Here is a 21279-nt window from a genome sequence, read left to right as displayed (position 1 = left end):
TTTCTCGCATTTTGGCTTTTGAGTGTTTTCAATTCAAATTTATTTGCTTAGAGCTAGGCAAAAAACGATGTCAAATTACGAAATTGAAACTAACGCAAAAAACGCGGACGGTTTTTTTGTTTTGAAAAGAATTTCAGTTTTCAGAATTCCTGCGGAACAAAAAATTTTATAATGGATCTTACGTACTCAGCCTTGATGACTGCTCATATCTCAGTTAAGGTTTTAGTTAGCTAGGGTAGAGAAGACGAAGAGTTCTTTTTTTATATTATTACTTTGAAATGTTGATTTTTTAGGCTGTGTAATTACTGCTTAGTTTATCGAAGTCTAGGTTTCGAAGTTGTAATTTTCTCAATCTTGTTTAATTTTCATAGCTCATTTCAGGTATAAGTTCACCCCTCTGTTTTCAGTGCCATTAAGTATCTATGCGATTTGTATCAGATAGGTACAAAAGTTGATGTTTTCTACACTACTTCAATTAGGCTTCAAATGGGCAAAGGGGCCTCGCTTCTAAATGAGTTTTTTCAATGAGACTTATTTAAGTTGACCTGACTGTGCATGTAATTGAGTGCCATTTGGTTTGGCAATGACCGAATGCCGAATGTAATGAATTTTGCACTGCATTTTTTGGCAACGCCCCCCCCCCCCGCCGTTTTTCCTCCTTACTATGTTGGTCCTTGCTTCGTGGCTAGCTCGAAGTGATCCAATTTACTGTAACCGGCCTGACGTTGAGGGGGCGGACACTTTGCATCGAATCCACGACCTGCGTTGTTGAACGCCGTATGTCTCGCCCACTCGGCTACCGCCGCTCCTTCGCACGGTGAACAACTTGGGGCTTTTTTCCAGTTTTCACTTTCCTCCAGTCAACACTTTTTCCAGCTTTCACTTTTTTATCGTTCCGACCACTAACGAAGGGTGAGCAGGAACTATGGCGCAGGGTCTCTTTATTATTTTTTCCAGCCAATTATGACTACCTCTGGCAAATTTGGTAGGGGGGGGGATGGTTCAAGTGTGGTATCAGATTGATGCACCAATCGTCGGAACTCAGATTTTAAAAAAGTTTCGAAAAACTTGTCTCGGTGTCAAGAATTGCTGGTCTGCATTTTTTCAGCCCAAGTTAGAAGAAATTTGATGGGGCTAACTTCCCAACTTGACTTCTACTTAAATGCAAGCGCTTTATTTCAACCTTGTTTTAATTACAGCTATCTCTCTTTCTTGGAGTGAAGTGGATTGGAAAAGAGCCAGAAGAAGCATAGTTTTTGACGAAAGTTATTAAGCTGTCACAGGGCGTTTATTCTTTTTTTTACGAAGGTCTCATTTGAATGACTAAGAAATGCTAGCAACTTAGAAGCTTTGTTTCCCACGGCTTTTGAACTGTTTTTGCACATTTAGAAGATGCTGACCTACATCGTTAAAAGATGTCTGGTTTAGGATGATACGGTAAAAAAAGTTTTTAATGATTAATTCAAAAATGAAAATCATTTAGGCTCTTTTTCAGTTTTTCACACTTTTTACCCTAAAAGTTTTATTTTGGTAAGCTGGTCTGCATTTTACTTATATACTGGCTCAATTGCTAAATTCAAACCAAGTTGCGCTCTGCAATTAAAAATTGCAAATGGTTCATTAAAAACGTGTAAGATTTTTAATTCAAAAGTGGATTTTACTTCTTGGATGTCCTACTGAACTAAAAAAAATCCACTATTGATTCTGTTTTTTTTTGTTCGATTTTATCAAAATTGGCAATCAATTGAATGAATTTATCCAATAGATTATATAACAGCTATATTTATAAAACTTAAGCACTCTTGGAAAAGGTCCATAACGCTAATTGTTCCGACTTTCGATATGAAAGTAACGGAATATTTGTGCTCGGGGTGGGTTTTTTTTTTCTTCAGACAAATTTCGACTTTTTAACTAGCCATTTTTGACGGAATTTTTTTATATCATTCGAAAGGTATTGTTGTCTTGAGCTGAAATTTGAAAAGATATTTCACCTGTGATCTTTTTTCGTAAAGTTATGGGGGTTTAAAGGTTGCCATTTTGGCCAATTTGGGACAATTAACGCGCGATATATTTAACGCTATTAACGCGTAAGCGGAGAGTTAATCCGTCTTAGAAATCGTTCCAAATTGGTTTAACGAAGCTTATTTGCCATAATTGACTTGTTACAAGTAGCGAAATCTATCCTTTTGTACTTTATATGGCGTGTGGGGGGGATGATTTTTATTTAAAAAAATTCAAATTTAAAAAAAAATTTAATTTTGTTTTATTACTTTTAATTTTTTAATGTTATTACTGCTTCATAAACCTTAATAGGCAGTCGGAACATTCAGGGCTTCGCCCTGATACGAGCAGTCTTGTCTTTTTTTAGGGTCAAGGCATAAAATTGCAAAGATAAAATAGTTTATGAAAGGGCTTTCGAAATTGAAAGGTTTTTAGACTTCTTAGTAGTAATTAGAACATAGTTGAAAGATGCCCGAGGGAAAAAGAGCCCGGCCTGAGGGCACGAAGTGCCCGAGTGCGGCTCTTTTGCCCGAGGTCATCTTGAACTATGTTCTAACTGTTGAAGAGTATGTTTTTGCTCTTTCTGAGGGAAAGATGCCAGAAAATTGTGAAAGAGCCCGGAAAAGTGCGCAAAACTGTGCCAATGATTTCTTTTTTCATTCATACGTTCTGATATTTCAGTTTTCTTTCATGCCTTGTCGTGAAAGAACATGTGTGAAAGAGCAAAAACATACTCTTCAGTGATTGTTATATATGTTTTCGAAAGTCAAAAGTCGTGAAAGTTTTAGAAAAAACTAGTCATTTGTCTTTCGTTTTCGTGAATTAATCGATAGAGCGGAGTTTTGAGAATACAAGCGAAAAAGTAATCTAGATAAAGGCTATTTTAAGCAGAAAAAAATTTTCCTGGCGTGGCTCGAAGCCCTCATCTCCCGGTAATTAGCCAGTTTGGCGGGCTGGCTTAGTGTCTTGCTTTGAAAAGCAGTCAGCTCGACGACAAAGCCCTCAGTCCTTTTGCAATCCTAATAAAGACTGAGTTTTTAATTAAGTAAGACAGGCGCAAAACTGATAAATTGACCTGATTTTTTCAATTTTTGACTTTTTATGCTAAAAAATCTAAAAGTTGCAAATGTCAATTTCATCAAGAGTATGATGAAAAAGGGGGAAAAAGAAGTTTGAAGTCTAGACTGCAGGTGCAGATTTGTCTCAGCCAAAGAGCTGAGAAATAAATCAACCTGAATTTTCAGGGTTATTATTTTCCCCCATTTGCTCAGTCCAGTTGAATTAGTTTCTTTTCTTATATATCACTAATTTTCCTTTTAATAATAATTACTTCCACAATATTCCGTTCCAGATCTGACAGAGGTTAGGTTATAATGTTTTCCTTCAATTTAAATTTATTAAAACTAACCTAAGTACCCCAACCTTATTTTGGCATTTAAGACAGTTTTTCATCCATTTTTGGCTCATTTGTACTAATTTAATCAACCTCCTCAATTTAAATTTAAATAAATATAATTTTAACTGAAGGACCAGATCGTTTATGATCTATGATAAGATCATGTATGAGACTTATGCTTTAATTAGTTACTAAGAGAAATAAAAGGATCTATCAATGACCCACGGTTTCTTTCAGTAAAACTGGTGCGAAATAAGCAGAGATTTACCCCTTAAAACATATATAGCCTGAAAAACGAGAATTATTTTTAGTTATTGCCAAATGTTAGGAAGTGAGTTACTGTTAGTCAGTTTCTAACTTCAAAAACCTACAAGACAGGTTGTCTATTTTTAGGGCCCGCTATCTAATTCACCGCTCTATTGCCAGATTGTCGTTAATAGGTTCAAGGTTATCAATATCTTCTCTATCGCTAATCAGCCTATAACTTCATCTCATGAAACTTTAGCTCATGAATAATACAATTTACTATATGCCAAATAAAAGGAAATATTATCAAACTAAATAATTAAGAAATGTTCTCTGACCTAGTTTAAAAAACTAATTTAGACAATTTAATGTTTAAAAAAGCTTTGCTAACATAGATTAACCTCATCATTTACGTTTTTATCCTTTCATCAAAATTTCCGAAAATGCTCAAAAAATTAAGTAAACCTTTAAATTTATTCTTAACAAGGGAATAAGAGGTCCTATGTGCAATCTAAGTGTATCTAAATGAGTAATAAATTGATTCCACCGATTTTATACACGATCAAACCTAAATTGATATTGAATCTCGTTTTCTCATTGTGCAATCGTGCTTTGTTTAAATTTTCACCTTTTTGCGAGGCTCATTCTCTAACCTAACTTAAAATACTCATCTCATCAGTGAAGGAATTTTTCGCCGAAAATAAGGAAGGAACTATCTAGACCCACTAGGGAAAGAAATATCTTGTTTGTTTTTTTTTCTGACAAATTTTTTTGACTACCTAAATTAAGAGAATTTTACTGAACTTCGATTAAATTTACGAGAAAACTGCACAAAATAGTAACAAATTAGTTGAAAATTAACTAAAGTTTACCAAATTTTATTCGAAATATCCCCTATTAAATTAAATAAACCTCCATCAAAGGCAAAATTTGGTCAAAATAAGCACATATAGGATTTGTAAACTCCCAATCAATCTAAAATTAATCCAATTTCGGTCAAAACAAATCGATCAATTATGGTAAACTTTCAATTAATCTGACTTCACCTAGTTTCGGTCAAAATCAAGACAAATATTATAGGTTAACTCTCAATAGGTCTAAAGTTCACCCAATTTTTCTCAAAATAAAGCTGTTTGAAGTATGTTATTTTCCAATTAAGCTGAAAATGCCACATTTTTGGTCAAAATAAAACCATTCAGGATAGGTAAACTCCCAATTGATCTTAAATTCACCAATTCCGGTAGAAACAAGGCCAATTAGAACAGTTAAACTCCAATTTATCTAAATTTCACGCAATTTTATAAGAATAGGCGTGATTAAATTAGATAAAAACCCAATCTATCTAAGTTTTGCCCAACTTTGGTCAAAGTAAGCCCGATTAAGATATATAAACTTCCATTTCAATAAAGTTTTGCCCAACTTTGGTCAAATTAAGCTTTATGAGGATAGATAAACTCCCAATTGAACACGATTTTGCTCATTTTTGTTCAAAATAAGTCCAATTACGCTAGCTAAATTTCTATTTTAACAATTTTGCCAATTCTGGTATAAATATGTCCGATTCAGCTAGATAAATATGTAATTTAACAGAATTTTGCCCAATAACAGTTAAATTAATTTCAATTAGGATAGATGAGTTTTCCAGAATTTTGCCAAATTTTGATCAAAATAAGCGTAATTAGGATAGATAAGTTCCCAAATTAAAAGAATTTGGCCCAATTTGGGTCACAATAAGCACAATCAATATAGATAAACTTCACCAACCAATTTTTGCTCAATGTTGGTCGAAATAAATCCTGGTAAAATGAATGAACTTCCATTTTAACGGAGTTTTGCCGACTTTTTAGTCAAAATAAACACAACCAAAAACCAAGTTAATATGAAACTCATCCAAATTCTGTCAAATTAAGCTCATAAAAGATGAAAATCTGGTTGCATCTAAAATTCAACCGTTTTTGTCAAAATAAGCTCCTTTAAGGCTAACAAATTTTGATTTGAACTTAAGTTTTTCCAATTTTTGCCAAACAATTCTGGAGCAACTAAATTTAACTAAAATTAACCCAGTTTTACCAGATGACGCTTATTTAATGTTAATAGAAGCTGATGTAAGTTATTATATTGCCAAATTTTGTCAAATTAAGCTTGGTTACAGTAAATTGAGACTCATTTGAGCTAACTGAATACGAGTTTTGTCAGAGGAATCACAAATAACTAAATAAAAAGCAGGTTTCAGCTAACTAATTCAGTTTTTGTCCTATTAATCACAATTGTATTCATAAAAATTAAACAATTTTAGTGGAATTTACAGCCAATTAAGGACGTAAAAATTAATTAAACCAAAACTAATTGAATTTAGATTTAAAAAATTAATGTCAACAATTTATAAAATTGATGTTTGCACTTTAAAATTACGACTTAAAGTAGGAAGTAAAGTCATTAACATTATATGTTAAATTTTTAACACTGAGAAATATCATATTAGCATCTTATCTTATCAAAAGACCTTTACGAGGATAAACACGAGTTAGACGTCCTCTTCCGACGGTACACTCACGAAATAGATAAAAATTTTTGACAAATAAACTTCCCAAATAACTAACTTTTATACTACAAGAACGGTTAAATGCATCACTCCCAATTAGATTTTAAAACGATCCTGGCTCAAAATCCCAATCGATTTCGAAAAATGATATAACAACTATCAGTAGTTTTTTATATCCGACAAAAATTATGTTCATCAACTCAATAAATCTCACGAAACTAAAAAAAATTGTTCAACATTAAAAACTAGCTTATACCAGTCAGTCAAAACAAAAAAGAAAAATGATTAGTACACAAACAACCAAAGCTTTAATTAGTAAGTGCTCAAAGTCAAGTCTTTGAAAAATTTAAACCAAACATGGCAAATGTAAAATCATATCGATTTTGAGAAAAAAGCGAAGAAATGAGCTAGGTCTAGTCTATTCTAAATTAGAAAAATTTTCCTGACTAGGATCGACCCAATCACCACCTCTTAGCTAGCTAAACGATTGTGTTAACCGCTCGGCCACGTGTCCTAATGTTTTTAAATAAATGTAGCATCCCAATGCAAAGAAAATTTTGTTGTAACAGGTGTTAATTTGCATTGTAATGCTTCGACTAATGTGGATGCTCAAGTTATGTAGAAAAAATGTTTATCTCGTTGCGGTTGAGCAGTGAACTTTTAAACTATTTTTCAAGAAATTGTATATTTACATTTTTAGATGAGAAATCATAAGTTTCCATATAAGAAGCACAGTAATTTAGGTTAGAATGCCCATGTAAATTTTCTATCCAGATTGGAAGCCTTTGTTGGGCACGGGTAGCTTATAGAAGTTAAGTTCTCGAAGTTTTAATTTTCTGAATCTTCGTTAATGCTTTTACTTCCGTTAAGGTATAACTTCGCATCTCGGTCCAGTTTGCTTTAATATCTCCAATTTTTCTTTTTGTTTTTTCGTGACTGAAATTTACTCAAATTAATTTTTCTATCAACTAAATTTGCATTAATTGATTCTCCAATACGCATCGATTTACTGAAGAAGTGTTGATGATCTAACTGCATAGTAATTTGCTTAGATAGTGTGGTATTTCCCATTCTGTTTTTGCAGAATTTCGCGCTCTTCAATAGCAAAAGTATAAAGGGTGCAAAATATTGGGTTTCACATTACTTTTAAAAGAATTTTAAAAAGTTTTCAGTTTTTTTTCAGTGCATTGTTTTTTTGAGATTTTCTTGTCACCTTTTAAAAGGTAAAGCTATTTATTCAGTTTTATCAAAGCTATTTAGTGTTTAAATAGTTAAATAAAGCTCGAAAACTGAAGTCACAAAAACTATTTACTTGTTTGTTTTTCTTTAGTTGAGAGAAAAAGGCTTAATTTTACAAAAATGCATCTTTGAAACAGAAAAATCTGATATAATTTAGTTTGTGAGCCTTGTGACTCTGTCAAATAATTTCTTCGACTTTTTTGAGTTTCCTGTCATGTTTTATTGCGCGTTTGTGGACCTGATGACAAAATCGTGTACACTAAGATGGTAATTTCTATGCAATAGATGATTCTGCAGTTGAAGATCAAGAAATTCAAGCTGTTTCTCACCCCCACCCAACAGTTAAATTGTTCACCATGCAAACTTTCATTATATTTTGACAAAGTGGAACTAGTTTTTCAAAAGTGAATTTCAAATGTGTGTGTGTGTGTGGGGGGGGGGGGGGGCGGTGGAGTGGAAAAGAGCCCCAAATTTTGAAATTGTTACGGGCTTGAAATTTTTGTTCTCCAACCAGGCCGGGCCCGGGCATCAAAGTCAGGCTCGTGGAACCTGATCTAAACTATATTTTATGATTGGATAAATTAAATGTTTTACCAATGTAAAGTATTTAATATTAACCAATCATGATCCATCTAACTAACAACCCACTTATTTGTAAGTGCTGAAGTTACTTGTAATTTCAGCACCAGAGAGATTTGAATTTAACTTAGAAATTAGTTGGACTCTCCCGAGCACTTCAGCAGCCGCAATAAACCAGTATACCCTAGATCTATTGAGCCTAGCAGAGACTAGTTAAACAACCTGAGACTAGATAGTATAAGAGTAAGATTAGGATCGGTATTAGACTAAGAAGTTGCACGAATCTATCCGGCCGAAAATAAGATAGCGTGACGAGCAGACGGTGTACCCTATCCGAAATTACTCTATGAGTTAACCACCTCGGTCCTAACTCATCTGGTGCGACCATAAGTCTCGAACAAGACCTTAATAGCTTAGAATTAACCAAAATAGATTAGAAATTAGACAAAAACATTTAAAAAATGTTATACGACAATAATTTAATCGAAATGTCTCTACGACTCAATAGATCAGAGCCAATATTCCGAACCATAACAGAACTACCCGGAATTGGAAGAAGACCTCGAACCAAAGACGACATACGACAAAGTAGAAACTTGCCGTATAGTTATATGATAGTTCGGCAAAAGCCAGAACAAACTTTTATATTTCGAATACTACTTGCAATGAATTTAGATTTTCATTTGCAAACATAAAACCTTGAAGTTAATCTTCAAAATCATTTCAGGCGCTAAACAAAATTATTAATATACAATAACGATTGATAAAAAGATCTAAGATCGTTTTCCTAAAACTCTGCAGTAATATACAAAACATGTTTGAAAAATATTTATTGGAAAATAAAAATAAAAATTAGTAGCATGACAATAAATGGTTAGTAATCATAAATCATCCTGTTGTTCCAGCTCCATCACCTAAAACATAACAGCAATCATAAACCCACTAATATCATCAAAACACTAAATCTTTCCTTTACACAAATTTAAAATTTTATTAAAACTTAAATTCACTTAATTTTAAAACCAGATCATCAAGGCTTATCCTTGGATCTTAAATCATTTTCTACTTAATTAAATTTCAAATTTGATCATCAAGGCTTATCCTTGGATCAAACAGAACAACTTTGTTCTCCCCCACCCACTTAATTAGTGTCTAACGACCTCAAACGTCGATTCACTACCCAACCCTTTCTAAAGACCCAAGACTAATAGAAATTTTTAAACAAAACTAATCATTCAAATTAGGATAAACAGTGAAGAACTTCGGTTATTCATCCTTCACTTGACCCCCCCTCTTACCAGACCCAGGATAAATCTTAGACTTAGTAAGTTTAAAATAGTATCTAACGAACTACTCGCGTTCTAATTATACCTGAACCTTGTGGATCGATTTACTATTCTCCAACCCTTGAACACAATCACTACCCCTAAGTAAGATTAAGTAAGTTAACACCTTAACTTATACTAGCCACGAGAAAGTAAAGAATCATTCTTCGGAATCGATATACTTTTCTCTCCAACCCTGAACAAATAGACCCAGGTTAAGCTAACCAAAAAATCGTAAGAACTAACAGTTTAAGAAAATAGAAACCATTTAACAACCCTTTGCATCCGTCATTCTAAACCTTATGTCATTTAAAAACCTAGGAAATAAACAAACAATCGTTTTACACAATTGTGAAATAGATAACAAAAAATACGACCTTGTAATCACACCTCATACACAAACAGTTGGATACATTCGAACAAAACGACAAACACTAAAAAGAAAAATAATAACGAAACAAAGACAAATAACACGAAAAAGATTTTCAAAAAATCGAAACGCATTTTCAGAATCAGAAACCAATAGTTTAGACGAACTTTACAAACTAAAAGAATCAATAGATAAAAATTACCCAATTCACGATCAATTATATTTCTCTGACTCAGAAACAACTTCAAATTCATCACAAAGAGGAAAAAGAAGAATAAAAAAGCAGTACAAACACAAACCAGTACATTTATACAATTGGAATCAACCAATTAGACACATTGATAATTACATATTAACAGTCATCGAACGGAAAAATGAGCTCAACGCACACTCCAGGTGAAGAAACTCCAGATGATGATGAAATCTTTCCTTTTATAGTAGACGCAGATACTGATAGAGGACAACACATATTTTGTCAAAATTTACTCGTAAATTTATTTGAACCCGGAATCAGTCCATGTAAAACAGAGTTCCCCGATGTAAAAATCAAACGACAAATCATAGACCACTACTTAAAAGATATATGCAACATAACACAACAGTATGGAATCTACTCCATAGAATTCACCTCACCAAACCATAATAATAGAAAATATACAATCCAAACAGACGATCTTGATTTAGAATTTTCAAAAGTTTTTTCAGAATATATAAAAAGCATCCAATATCATAACTCACAAAGAGCAAACTCCATATTCACCAATGAAGTTTTCGCAATAATATATAGTTATATTTCGATATTAGAAAACGAAATCCCAATAACAAATGTCTCACCGACAGAAACATCTAAACATTTAAGAGTACGACATGAAATCACACTACTCTCTAGTTATTTAAACATCATTAAAGAAAATTTCACGAAAGACGACGTTTCACAACATACAAAACACGATCTACAAAAAATTTTGGCATGGTTCATAATAGATTATTTCACACACAATATTGATTTAATTGCACAAGCAAGAAAAAATTTTAGACCCCAAAACTCGAACGATGATACCGCTATCACAGAACAATCAGATTATGTTTGGGACCCCGAATGGTCTCATCCCGCATTTATAAGCTTCCCACAATCAATCTCAAGTCAAGCAATAAGTACGATATCTTACATAAGAGATTATGTAAAAGTAATACCATTAACCATTGATGCAACACCATTAAACTATAATACATTTTTGCCCGATACACAAAATAATAGTTTAAACTCTACAGTTATACACAATGAAAACCTCAATGGAACTAGGAATCTTACTCAACAAGATATCCAGACACCATCACACTTCATAAATGAAGAAATTGTACACACAACAACTACACAACAAAGTATTTCACCAATACGCCCAAATTTAACAACACCAAGAAATACAAATCCTTCACAAACACAGGTAACCTTACAATCAACCGTTAAACCTTCGGTTGCCCCTAAATATTCACATATGGATTACCAAACATACAGACCCATGACAATACCATCAAAAACACGCAAAACATTCACTAGAAACAACTTTACAGACCATAATTATAATTATACACATCCATCAAAAACATATAATCAACCACAAAGAAATTTTAACCAATATACAAGATCTCGAAATTGGGATAACCCAATGACCCAATCTAATTCAATAAATTTCCAAACAAATCCTCCACAGGATCACAGTGAAAATTACCCATTTTTTCAACAAAATAAAAATAAAAAACAGACATCTTATCAAATGGATTATTTATCCTCAGATGATGATTTCTTACAACCAGATATATTTGCACAAAATACTCAAGAATATCGTAGACAAGGAATACAGAAAACACGTACAAATCATAGAAATTTTTCTCCACAATCAATAGATGCACAACATCAACAACCAATTCAACAACAAAATCTAATTAATACACAATCTTTTCAACCAATTCAACAACAAAATCCAATGACTACACACTCGTATCAAGCATCACAAATGCAAAATGAAATACCACTCCCATATTATCTCCAACAACATGAAATAACAAGAAACCAACTTTCAAATTTTTCTCAAATGCCAAATGCAGCAGAATCATTACAAATGACAATGAATCCATACCTTATGGGTGGATCATCAATAACATCAAACAAACCTTTAATGGTTTTCACAGGAACAGACCCTGAATACTCTGTAGAAGATTATTTAAATGCAGTAACAGCAAACCTGATTTTAAATATTGGACCTGAACCAATTAATACGCCACTACATCAAAACTGGATACATCGACGCACAGCGTTAATACAAACAACCTTAGATGGCGCAGCCCAAAAATGGTTTTCAGTACTACCTCTAGAAATAAAATCAAACTGGAAAAGGTTTACACAAGAATTTTCAAAAATGTTTGACTCCGAAAGAAACAAACAACAACAAAGAGTTTTATGTAATGAAATTCGCAGATTACCAAACGAAACCATCAAGCAAATAGCAGTACGAATCGAAACACTAGTTCGAAAAGCATATTCATTAAATACACATGACTATAAAAACACAAAGATGACAGAAATCTTAATGATGACCTTAACACCACAATTAAGGAAAATAGCAATAAAAAAGAGAGCATCCCATCCTTCTTCAATTCGAGAACCCGATTTAGATTTTCGAAAACTAGTAGACAAATTAGAACAAGCAGAAATCACGATGAAACTAGAAGAAACGGAAAATCTGAAACTACAATACGTTAACAGAATTGAAACGACTCCCACTAATATTAATAATATACAGGAATCAGAGACAGACCTCGTTGAAAAAATCACTGAAATACTCAATATTTATGAAAAGAACCCAAACTTCAAAGGCAAACCATCTTTCAAAAAATGGTGTAATTATTGCCGACGATACGGACATAGTATTTCCGAATGTAGACAAAAACAGCAAGACAATCAAAATAAACCTCAAAAATATAAAGAACCAAATAAATCATTCTATCAATACATGAAAAAAGATCAAAATCTACCGAACAAAACAGTCCACAGCAACAACAGTTCAGGAAAACCACTCCCGAACAATACAAACTATACAAGAAATCAATCACCATATAACTCAAGTTATAGAGGAAGATCACCAGAACGAAGAAACACGTATAATTCATCACAAAATCACTACAATAGACCAAATAGTCGAAATAACTACTCCAGATCAAATTCAAATACACAACGATTTGTTTCTAGATCTAATTCCCAATCAAGAAATAACTACTATCCAAACAACCAATCACGAAATTCATCATACAATAGGAATAGAAACTACTCCTATAATCGAAATAGAAGTTATTCAAACAACCGAAACCAGAATTACCCGAACAGTCAATCAAGGAATAACTCATATAATAGATCGAACTATAACAGACCAAACAATAATTACCAAAACAGATCGCGAAATAATTCACAAAATCGACACTCAAGTTATAATAATCGTTATAGAAATTATTCCCAATCACCACACCGGAATAATAATAACTATAATAATTCTAATAATCGCCACAGAAGTAGTACACCTAAACATCAAAGACAAATCAATCAAGTACAGTCTAACCCAGAAACAACATCAGACCCTCCAGGTATTGATGACACAGTAACTGATACGTTACAACTCAATCAAATAAACTGTACATCATCAGATTCAGAAAGTGATACTGAAAACACTCTTTCTATCAATATGATAAAAGTCGAAAATGACTATGAATCTGTCATATATGAACAACCCTTTCCATCACACATATATGAAAATCAATCAGAATTTCTTCAAAATTATTACACTACACCCATAAATTCCACACCAACGACGCAAGAAACAAACGAGATTAACACTACAGATCAAACCAATAAAAATACCAAAACAAAATGCTTGAATACAAACCATATTTATCAAAATATACAAAAAGAACAACCCAAAGAAAAAATTTGGACAATACCATTTCTCTTAGAAAGCCCAAGAAATAAAGAATTTCAACCACCAGACCTTGAAATAGATTTTTTAATTGATTCAGGAGCAGAATCAAACATAATAAACATCCCCACATGGAATGAAATAAAAACCTTACACCCAAAGCTAACACCTCTTGAAACCTCCAGTAAACTAGCAACAGCACAAGGATCAACATTGATAAACTACGGAAAAATCCAATTATTTCTCCTCCCCACCAGAACAATGGAACAAAGCAAAATTTTAAATAAGCCATTTAAACAAATATTCCATATCACTGACATTAAATATAATATCATTGGAATACCATTTATTTCGAAGTATATACCAACAATTAACATACTAAATAGTAAAATATTAATCAAAGATAAATATACAAAAACAAAAGAAACATCCTTAACATTTTTTCAAAGATTAAATAAACAACCACCATTCTTTTCAAAATTCTACCCGATATTTAACCAACAAAGAAAACACCTAAAACCACTATCAGGATATATCTATAATTTTTCAATCAAACAAGTTCACCAATATGATAAAGAACAAAACAAACAAAAATTTTATATGTCAGAATTTGAATTCAAACCTATTCACAAATTTTTCAAAATCACAATCTCATCCATAAAATATTTGAAAAATTCGAATTCCGATATCATTTCCTTACATGTCTATAATAACACACCTTACCAAGTAACATTACCTTTAGGACTTTTAGGATATTGTGAAACCAACGCTACAATATCACCAATACACGAAAAAGCCTATCGCGTAAATAATATACTCCAATTACTAGATATTTGCCAATCTACAATTCTTAATGAAGAATTATCTATAAATAATATAATAAGTAACGAAAACAGAAATACGGATTATTTCACAAAAACTCCATATTTCAAACCTACATTCAACATAAGTAACTACACAGAGGACCAACAGAAATTTTTAACAATGTTTAATTTCCAACATTCACAAATAACACAAGACGAATTCGAAAAGTTAGCCAAACAGCTAATTAAATATTCATCAGTCTATGCAACATCAAAATTCGATGTTGGAAAAATCAGTTCATCACTACATCTCCCGTTAAAACCAGACGCAGTTTTCAAAAAACAGAGAGCAAGTAAAGTACCAATTCACTTACATGATAAAGTGAACAGATTACTCGACATTTTAGAACAATACAACATTATATCACCAGTTAATAAAGAAGAACAACCAAAAGGGAACACATTTATCAACCCCGTTATCATTCTAGCTAAAGGAGAATCATTAAAAATCGTTCTCGATGCTAGATACCTCAATTCACTTATAGATGAATCAAAATGTAATTGGCCCATTGAACCAATACAAGTTATTTTAACAAAAATAAACGGCAAATACTTTACAACCGCCGATATGAATAGTGCATACAATCAAATGCCACTAGATGAACAATCACGACGTTTAACACAATTTGTTATCGGAAACCAACAATATGAATTCAACCGCTTATTCTATGGAATATCCATAGGACCAGCAGCATTTTCAGCTTTTATGAGCAAAATTTTTAGAACACTAATACTCAAGAAAAACGCAATCACCTATTTAGACGATGTTTTTATGCAATCACAAACAAAAGACGAGATGTTCAATGTTTTAGAAAAATATCACCAAATACTTCAGAACGAAAATCTGAAGGCCGCCCCCGATAAATCACACTTCTTTTTGACAAGAGTTAAATTCTTAGGACATAATATAGAAAGAAAAACAATCACTCCATTGAAATCACGCATTGATGCTATTCAAAAACTTCAACCACCAACAAATAAAAAGAAAATCCAAGAATTTCTTGGAATGTTAAACTTTTTAAGTAAATATGTTTATAAAATGCAATTATATCTACGACCATTTTATAACATCCTTAGACAACAAAATAATTTTGAATGGAACACAGAACATCAAACACGATTTGAAGAAATAAAGAAACTTTTAACTGAACAAATTTCAAACACAATTCCAGATTCAAATCAACCATTTTATGCAATGTGCGATGCTTCGAACTTTGGCATCGGTGCAGCACTATTACAATCACATAATGGTACAAATAAAATGAACCTCATATCAGCAAATTCTCGATTATTCACTCAAGCAGAGCTACGACTCTCAACTCTAATGAGAGAATGTACAGCCATAATATATACACTGACAGAATATGAATTTCTGATACTTGGATCAAAACATCCAACAGTTCTATTCACAGACCATAAACCAATCATCTTTCTCTTTACACAAAAATCTAACCCAAACCACCGAGTTTACAGATTTCAACTAATTCTAATGAAATTTCCAAACTTACATATAGTTTGGACTGCAGGAAAAAATCTTGCATTACCAGACACCTTAAGTCGAAATACACCACCTGAATTACTTACACGAAAAACAACAGTTGAAATACCCAAAAACATAAAATTCTACCTTGCAGAAAACGAAATATCACCCCGATTGGAATGCAAATATGCAGTAAAAACTGATATTGAACAATCACAAATAAATAGTTTACAACATTTCCCACTTTATTTAGATTGTCAAAATAATCATTATGAAGTTGATCTACTTGGAACATCAACTTTCAAACCAATCCCATATTCTCAATGGATAAAAAATAACACCCAACAAAAACGAACAAAACAACACCCACCTAAGAAAGACCATTTTCCACTAATTGAAAAAGAAGATTTAACTGATAAAATAAATTTATCAGGACCACAAACAAATGATTCAAAATACACAATAAATCAAGTTTTTGACCTTCACGACCCACTTGATACAATACCCTTATCTAAATTAGAAATCGAAAACATTTTTCTCCCCCCAACAGAAATAATTACAATTTCAACACTGAAACAATATCAAAACCTTGACCCAGTAATTCGACAACTGAAATCATGGCACAAATATAAAACTAAACCTATCAAAGCAGATTCAACCATTCTAGGAAACAAAACACTCCTCCGATACTTTCGCAAATTTAACAACACAACAATTAACGAAAATACAGACCTTTTAGAGTATAACCTAAATGAATCTACAGTTCCATGTCTCCCTTTAAGTATGATTCTTATAGCTTTTAATATTTCACATACACAAAATATTAAAGGACACTCTGGATCAGAAAAAACATATTCAAATTTTATACAAAACTTTTATTTCCCAAATGCACCAATTTGGATAAAAGTACTATGCAATGACTGTATAGTATGTCAACTAAATAAACCTTACCCAAATCAAAAACAAATAGCACAAAAACAAGATTTTAAAGGACAAAGTTTGTACTTTAATCATCGTATCTCATTTGATACTAAAGGACCAATTTCACCCTCATCAGAAGGAAACTCCTACATTATGGTAATTGTTGACGCATTTACACATTATGTAGCACTTAACCCAGTACCACATTGTAACGCTTATTACGCTTACACAACACTCTATGAACACTGGATAGCAAAATTCGGACTACCAGAAATTTTAGTTACAGACAACGGTACAGAATTCATAAATAATGAAATTATCACACTATGTCATTTATATAACATTAAACACAAACCACGTACATCTCATGCACCTTGGACAAACGGCTTAGTCGAAGGTATGAACCGTTCATTACAAGAATATCTTAGATGTATCATCAACGGAAATGATACAAAATATACCGAATGGTCAGCAGATGTAAAATTATTTCCCTTAGCGTATAATTCACAAATTACGACAACTTTAGGAATGTCACCATACGAAATGGTTTTTAACCAAAAGCCACGCAAATCAATAATGTTTACAGCGAATTCTCATAAAAACGCACAAGGTTATTGTCAACCAAATAAAGACTCAATTTGTTATAACCTACCTTTACATACACACGATGAAAATCATTTTCATCACCCACAAATTCTTAAACTAGCCTCCGGTACACACACCGAATGGATTCTAAATAGAGATAAAAAACACAATGAAATTTATCAAAAAATAACAAAAAAGTTATTACAAAGACAAAACATTAATGAACAAATCAATTCACGTTTTACACCAGCCTCCGATTTAAAAATTGGAACATTTGTTTTAATACCTAATTTTAATACACAAAAAGGAATTTCTAAAAAATTACAACCCCTTCGAAAAGACCATACCAAATAATTACAAAACCCACTGATGTCACATATAAAATTACCGACTCAAACAAAAAAGAAATCGTTCAACATCGAAACAACCTATTACCTTATTACCCAAAAGAATACGCACTCCGCGAATTAACTCAATTATATTCTTTCACAGGATTAAAAATCATTCAAAATGAACCACATCTGAAAAATACAGAACAAAATGATAACCCCACCGAAAATCAAAACACAAAACCAACCGCTACCAAAAACACTACAAAAAATCTAGACCATAAAGAATCCCAAAAGCAAAGAAAAAATAGAAAAATGACAGAACAAATAATACCCCAAGAAGAAATAGACAAATCAGAACATAGAAAAACAACAAGACTCCGAAATCAACCACGTAAAAACTATAAAATATTCATCCCCCAATCTAAAATTTTAAAGAAAGTAGAATTTCAAAAGTAATTTTAACATTTGCTTCACAATCTTGAAACCTCCGAAACATTTTTCATTTATATTTTTCAAAATAACATGCTGACAAGTACGTAATAATTCTAGTTCAAAATAGACCAATAGGATTCCTCCAATCCGTCACTTTCTCTAACTCAAACTAAGACCAATTAGACGAATCATATAGAACTCCAGGCACATCTATAACTATAACTTTACGACCTCCAGGTCAAAAATAAGCAAACCACTCCAACTTGACAACTAAAATAAATATCACCATAATACCGTACCCCTCCCTTATCTAATAACCCAAAGATCAACAATATTTCCCCAACTCAGACCACGAATACCCCCAAAACAAATTTGTTAACTTAGCCTAAAGCAACAAAATGAACATTTTAATTAGCCTAAAGTATAAAAATCTCACCATACCCCGGATCATTTGACAAACAAAAATAAAGAAAAAGACGACCTCCCAGTCACCATAAAAATTGCCCCCAACAATTTTTTACAGAACTCAACCCACTTGTCAAAAAACTAATAAATAATCCGACCACACTAGAAAATCGCCTCAAACAGCAAAAAATATTCGACCAAAAGATCATTTCTTAAATGCTCTTCTCTCAATCAGTTACTCAAATACTCATAAATCTTAAACATTTTTTTACAATACTTGAAACCTTTATAATATTTCTTTTTGATATACTTGAATCTTTTCTAATAATCCTAATCATTTTTTGTAACATTTTTTTAATTTTCTACACTATTCTCGAACTATTCCTCCAACTTTCCAAAACCCTTGATTATATCCACAGGTACGATTTATACAACTTGTCTAAATGATACGAACAATTTTCAGTAGAACCGATATTTTTTTATTGTTTGTAATTTTCATAGCATTCTTATCATCCCTCATTTTGACCATCTGTAAATGTATAAAGAAAGCAATCCTCACATTTGCCCTAGCAACAGTCCTTCTAATTCTTTTTTTGGAAGAATATTATAATAAACACAAAATTTCTCACTAAAGTAATAATTCAAAAAACCATCAAAAATTGCTACCCAACAGTCACAGAATCAGTCTTCACCGACATCATCCCAAGATAACCAAACACCACCTTCAACTACTCAAAATCCTCACACATCTACACGAATTTCTTTTCAAGACAATCCATACACTTTTGAAGAACGACATGCTCGTTTATCAGAACCACTAGAACCAGTTCAACGACAAGCACCTTTAAGCGAACCAACATATAACCTATATCCAACACTACCACAAGAACTAAGTAGAATAAAAAATTCTAGTCAAAACCAAAATACAGTCGAAATAAATAGACAAATTATACATCCTCGACGAAACAGAAATTTTCAAACTCCCCGAGTTCATTTTGATATACCTCAATCCCCATCACAAAACACTCCAGAAAACCCCATTGGTATATTACCAGAAACCCCTACGCTTCTTTCACAACGTAGCACCTCAAGCCTACCATCAGATTACTTAGGTTCAACACCAACATCTGAACAAATACGTGAAAATCCCTTTAACCCCCCAAACCAAACATCACGATTCCCATATTGGACTACACATTCATTTAAACAAGGTGAACCAAATTTAGTCAATGACCCCATAGATATTTCTACGGATACAACAACATCCTCATCACTTCCAGAAACATTATCACTACCATCATCACCATCAATAAGCCAGTTTTCACCACCACCTTTTAACTTAAATTTTCCAAATAATCTCGACGCCAGATATCGAGAACAATCAACAACAAATATTCCTTTAAGATTAGATTGGAATACATTTACAGCACCTCCACCACTATTTGGACAACATCAAGAAAGTAACCGCCTTCATAACTGGGCACTTAATAGATTACAATATCGCCAAGATATTCACAACGATATCCGTGATCACAATATTCAAATACTCCAACAAAACAGTTTACAATTAAAGTTTGAAATCACAGTTAAGTTAAACAATATTACCCAACATCCCTACCCATTAAATCCACCTAACATAACAGCTCAATCACTACCACCACCGTTTATAACTACTGAAGTAATATACAAATACGACAGATATACCAAAAACACAATTGGCTACATTACATTTTATAATCCATACTCAGGATTATCATACACATGTATATTCTAAAATTATTAATTTTTCTCCAACTCCCTTTTCTAGTAATCTCAAATCAAAACATAAACCCTTCCCCTCGTACAGGACCACAAGATTTATTAGTAACACATTACGACTGTGAAGAAAATGAACAAAAAACACTACATAAATATGCAATAAATCAAGTATCACAATGTGAAACAGAACCACAAGCTATAGAAACCACAGATGTAATAGCAACACTCTATTCAAAAGCCCGAGCAACAACAGTTACAGGTTATAAATTCACAGCAACATTTTCCGAAAAGAAAGTACATTGTTCACAAGTCTCGAATGGAAACAAAAACCGACTTGACCATGAATCATTCTATCAAAGTAATATAGAACGTCTTTTACATCTCAATCCCGACGATTGTAAAAATGAATTACTTAGACTAAACATCACACAAAATAAAAACTCCGCAAGAAAGTTAGTTAATTTTCAAGTTTTTTCAGACTCTGTACATCAATCACAACTTGAAAGACACCAAGGACATATAAAACTAGACGAAAAATACCCGTATAACGGCGCACACGGACGATTAACCTATGACCTACACGATAAACATTGGATACCACACATTGGTATAAATGACCCATCAAACTGCAAAGCAGACACAAAAAATAAAGGATACCAAGAAATAATGTTTTTCGATTGGAAAATACAACTCGAAAAAATACAACTAACACGAGATTTATCAGATAATACAATGATCTATCAAGGAATCCGATTACCTTGTAAAAATGATCAAGGTTATTGCGACCCTACAACGAGAACACAAGCAACAATTGTTTGGTTCCCCGAAGATACATGTACA

At 32.5% G+C, this 21279-nt stretch overlaps 2 protein-coding genes across 3 annotated transcripts in view; both read left to right on the top strand.

Annotated features, from left to right (window-relative positions):
• Window positions 1–21279, top strand: part of LOC134842554 (choline transporter-like protein 2) — a 546776-nt gene that overhangs the window by 104853 nt on the left and 420644 nt on the right. The window lies entirely within an intron of this gene.
• Window positions 1–21279, top strand: part of LOC134841089 (MYND-type zinc finger-containing chromatin reader ZMYND8-like) — a 73042-nt gene that overhangs the window by 21401 nt on the left and 30362 nt on the right. The gene's annotated exons all lie outside the window — the stretch shown is intronic.

This window comes from Symsagittifera roscoffensis, chromosome 3 (genome assembly GCF_963678635.1).
Source record: "Symsagittifera roscoffensis chromosome 3, txSymRosc1.1, whole genome shotgun sequence".
NCBI classification, from domain to species: Eukaryota; Metazoa; Xenacoelomorpha; order Acoela; family Convolutidae; genus Symsagittifera; species Symsagittifera roscoffensis.
Note: the sequence above shows the minus strand (reverse complement) of the source record. Positions and strands in the feature narration are given on the sequence as shown.